The sequence below is a fragment of the Gekko japonicus genome, unplaced genomic scaffold (assembly GCF_001447785.1).
Source record: "Gekko japonicus isolate JY-2015 unplaced genomic scaffold, Gekko_japonicus_V1.1 scaffold340, whole genome shotgun sequence".
Classification (NCBI taxonomy): Eukaryota; Metazoa; Chordata; class Lepidosauria; order Squamata; family Gekkonidae; genus Gekko; species Gekko japonicus.
The window spans coordinates 996,310-1,001,348 of NW_015161961.1; the positions used below are offsets into that span (position 1 = coordinate 996,310).

Below are 5,039 nucleotides of genomic sequence, written 5' to 3' on the forward strand. Positions count from 1 at the left end.
AGTCTCTCCCCCCCCCCCCAAGCATTTGAAGTAAAATGGAGGCATAAAACTTTGTGCCCTGTAAGGTAGTCCAAAGGCATCTGGAAACACCACCCACCCATGCCTGTAGCAACTGGAGGCACAACCTTGCGTAACATTTCAAAGATGTGTAGCAAACCCCCCCCCCCCAATGCATTCAAGGCAATCAGGGACAGTTGGCAAAAACTCCTTTGTAATCCAAAACAGCATCTGGGGAGCTGCTAAAAGGCATTATGGCTCCCTTGCGGGTGGTGGCCATGATGTCACAGGACAGGTGAGGCAGTGGGGAGCTGTATTGTAAAGCCAATGGGTGTTCATTCAAGGAGGCAGATGGCTTAGTGGATGACTCAGAGTGCAGTTTGTGCATTCTGTGTAGCCGGAGGACTGAGGATGTCTTGCGATGTAAAAATGTTGCTGAACTCTGAGAGCTGTGCAGAGTTCCTGAATGACTTCACCAAATAAAGTGAGGGCCCATATGCATGTGATACCCCACCTACTCCAGACATTGTTAAAGAGAAGGCAGGCCGTTGTGGTTGCTGTGTTGCTCTGGCAGGAAAAAACTTCTACCCATCTACTGAATGGATCTATGATTGTGTTGCCTCAAGCGGTGGGTGGAAATGGACATATAAATTCTCTCTGAATGCGGGACCATGGACCTTCTATTCTCTGATGCTGGAGGGGTACCTTTGCACTGGTTTGGTCGGCATTCACCATGGCACAGGAGAGACAGTTGGCTGATTTCCCACAAGCGCTGCTCCACGCTTGCTCTTCCCTTTTGCCCCGATGGTACATGTCAATTTCACACAAGCTGCTGCGTGGCCGCATTTTGCCCCGGAGCTTCGCGCGATTTCCCCTGTGTCTACTCAATCCTTAAAAAAACAGTCTTGCTGGATGTCATCCCGGATACCTGCAAAAGGAAAGATACAAAAACACTAATAGCAACGTTATTAGCAATTGCAAGAATCACTCTAGCCCAGCATTGGAAGAACAAAAACCAACCCACCCTTCAGTGTTGGCAAAATAAAATCTGGGAACCCTTTTTATATGGCAAAATAGTCTCTCACCAAAACTCTTTTCAAGCAACTTGGTTCCCAGCAGTGAACTATCTCAGAGAAGCAGGAGTCATTCCTAACAATAAATACTATAAAGATCTGTTATATTTCTAAATCATATTAAAGCAATTTGAGTCATATATGATTGAACTGACATATGGGAGTAAAAGGGTCATTGAAGGTTAAGAAAAGACAATTAATGTACGATGTAAATATGTGTTATAAATGTTGTACTGTTGTATATAATGTTCAAAAATTAAAAAATACTTAAAAAAAAAAACAGGAGTAAACCCCGGGGAAAATCACGCGAAGCTGCGGGGCAAAATGTGGCCTGCAGCAGCTTGTGTGAAATTGACACGTACCATCAGAGCAAAAGGGAAGAGCGAGTGTGGAGCAGCGCTTGTGGGAAATCAGCCAGTTGTCTATCCACTGTTCTACTTCCTGGTGCATGCCTGGCCTCCAACCTGTGTCCTTCTGTCTAGAGTTAACTCTTTCCCTCTGTGACCCTGCTCATGTCCAAACTGTATTAGATAACCTCTAACCTCAAGGGTGATGTTCCCCATTCCCACACCCCAGCCTCCTGACTCTCCTAGAGTCATACCTAGGTATACCTTGCCGAGCATCTGGACCTTCCTTGTTGCCTAACCCTGGATTTAGAACTATTCAATATATTTATTTATTTCATTTATACTCTCCCTTTCTCCCCAATGGGGTCATAAGCTGCTAACAGAGTTTAGATCAGAACTCCCAATTCTGTACCCTGGCTCTCTCTGTGTGTCTCCTTTGAATAAAAGATGAGTTTGTTTAAGCAGCACTTCAGATTCTGAAAGGAAAACCCATGCATCTGTGACCACTAACCAGGTCCTTTTCAGGCTGAAAAAGGATACATTGATAAAAAAAATGTGAGTTGACCCCAGCGTTTGTAAAAAGCAGCTCTGATACTTGACCAACCCATTCAGGTGTCTCTGCACTGAGAGTATTTGCTTCAAAACTCCCTTCAGGCAATTTTGCCCTGACACCCTATCTGCATGGGAGCAGCTGTGGTATTCCTGGGATTGGAGATGTGGTAACAGGTTGATTCACAAAAAAACCGAAGACTAACCTTCATTAGAACTACCTGGTCAGTCAGTGAATATATTTCTGAGCATATCCATGCATGGAATACTAATAACCTGAAAGTTCTTACAGAAGATAGTTAATATGTCAATTCCACATCTGCTCACAGCTTTATTTTTGGGTGGGAAGATGGAACCAGCACTGGATGTGCCAGATTCTTCGTTCTCATAAAATTCCTGTGTGTTCTAACCCTTTACAAGTTCAAGTATAACATCCCACCTTGGTGACAACAAAGCACAGTCTGTTTCCTTTCTCATTTCATACATCATTTAGAGTTTGCCGCAACAATCCTGCAGAGCCAGTGGAGGCTTTTAAAAGTTAATGAGGAAGATATAAGAGAGATGTAGGGTTTGTTGTTTTCCAGAGTGCTGTAGTGTCTGGGGTTATATACAATAGGCCACGGTGTCATTCCATACTGTTTTGTTTTCAGTGCACTTCACAGACAGGCAACTGTTTTTCTTTTTCTCTTCACACCTAAATCATGTTTTGAGTTTGCACATAAGAAAAACTCCTAGGGCCAAACTACATGTTATGCAGCAGATGTGGGCAAAAGTCCCTCAATGTTTTCAAAATGAAAAGTAGCTTTGGAGTTCTTTCATGCTGAACAGAGGGAAGGGGTGTGAGTACAGGCAATACCCTTCCCCTCTGGCACCTTTCACATTAAAAATTCCACCCTTCCCAAAGTTGCTTTTCCATTCATAGGGGGAAAAGGCTATGGGTACCTTTATTCCCCCTCCTGCATGGAAAAACAGGGGAGGTAGAAAACTGGTTTAGAGTTTAAAAGGTTAAGCAACTCCGCTCCCCTCCACTGTTCCACTAAAGACTGAACAGAAAAATAACTAGGGGTATGAAGAAAAACACACGTACCACACCACGTATTTTTTCAGGTGTGGGTATATTGAACCTGAAAAATATCAGTATTTCCCTATATTCCCGAATCCCAATACTGGTATGGTATTCAGATTCAGGAAATATTTGAGAAACCCAACTTTTTTCAGCTCCATTATACCATATGGGGACCATGGAGAATCAATCCGGGGGTACCTGGAATTTGGGGGGGGGGGCTGCTTTTTGAGGTAGAGGCACCATAACTGGTTATATTAGTTCTGATATATGTCACCAGGGCTGTTTTTGGGCCAGAACGCCCCGGAACGGCATTCTGGCTGCCTTCCGAGCCTGCCCCACCCTAGCCCCACCCCTCCCTCTCCAAAAGCCCTGCTCTGCCCTGCGCTGAGGAAGAGGAAGCTGCAGCAAACACCAGAGCACGTGCTTGTCCGGTGCCCCCTGCTGCTGCTCCGTCATGCCTCCCCACCAAAAGGACTCCGGGCATGGTAACTGAGCCGGCGCTGTTGGGGGAGGCGGGCAGGGGTGTGTGTGGGAAGGCCTTGGGTGCCCTCTTTCCCATCCACAGTGCAGCCTGGCAGCCCTCAAGGGCATGCTGCGGCCGGCACCATCGGGGTAGGCGAGCGGTGTGTGTGTGTGTGCATGCAGGGTGGGAAGGCCCTGGGCACCCTCTTTCCCCTCTGCAGGCCGGGCCTGCTGGTTGGAGCGGGTGAGGCCACTGGCCGACTGGCTAGGAGTAAGCAAGCCATGCACAGCCCGCCTGCATGGCAGTGAGGTCGCCGGTGCATTCAGGCTACTCCTGCAGGGCTGCCACTCTCCTATTAGGTGGCTCCCTCATCCTCCAGTGCTTGGTTTCTGCTCTCACTGCCCTTTTTTGCCGGCCACTCCCAACTTAGGCTGGCCATAGAAAGGCGCCGCAGCAACATATCCCTCGGTGCCCTCGGTTCAGAAGCAGCTCACCTTCCCCGCCACAGTGGCATCTCATCGTCTCCTCCCCAGCCGCAGGCTATCCCCCTTGTGCTGTCTTCGCGTCCCCGCCGGAGAGTAAGAGGGCTCGCTGCTGGGCAGCTCTCTCCTGGCTGGGTGAGCTGTTTCTCGGCCACCCGCCACCCTGTGCCTGCTGCACACGGGGGGGGGGGCGGTTTAAACAGCGGCGGCGGCTTTTCAGAGAGCATCTCTGCTTCCAGGTTCCTTCCTCATGGCCACCTCCCCTGCCAAGAGCAAGCCTCTCTTCTCTTTCTCTCGCACACTCCCCCCTTCCTCTTCCATCATTCCATCCCTGTTTCTGGGAGGTCTCACTTGGGTGACTTGCAATGGATTCTGGAATGTCTTTTGTCCCTTGTGATATTTGGAGACTTGTCTTGTAAACAGATTCTTTACAAAAACAGGCAGGAGGCCAATACCTTGTAGGGTGACTTTGCTGTTCTGCCTGCCCTTAATAACACAGCAGGGCTTCTCGGGTGTAAGGTATGGACTGGGGCTCTTCTTGCGCTGGGTAATTAGCTGTCCTTTTTTTAAAAAAAGAAATGTTAAATAGTTGTGTGATTACAGATAGGTTTCTTTGGAATTTTTTCTTTTAATAAGCCCATTAAACCCCCCCCCCCCAATCTCTACATGTTAGTTTTAAAAGTAAGATTTGTGTACAAAATCTTATATGGAGTTCAGGTGCTGGAATACCCTCTAAAACGACTGCTAAACTTTGTTTGCATTAACCAGCAGTAGTTTAGAGTTTTCTTGCTGTTTAGAAAAGATTTGAAACCAAATGGCACTGCATTCAAGACAACCCTGGATCTTTAATAGGGATGAAGAAAGATTTCTTGGTTGTGTTTATGTTCTATATTTGTGGTTGTTGTAACAGGATCTCTGCTTTTTGCTGGCTTTTGTGCATAAATCAGCATTGTGTATGGTAACTATATGCAACTTATATGTACCAGTCCATGGCTAATTTGGAGGGTGGCCTCCGTGGAACCACACCACGCTGAGGTCCCTCCCCTCTCTAAGCTGCACTCT

General features: G+C 47.3%; 1 pseudogene; it reads left to right on the plus strand.

The window, feature by feature from the left end:
- The first annotated feature begins 251 nt into the window (after positions 1 to 251).
- The window catches only part of LOC107126041, an 8,415-nt pseudogene continuing 3,627 nt past the window's right edge, over positions 252 to 5,039 (plus strand).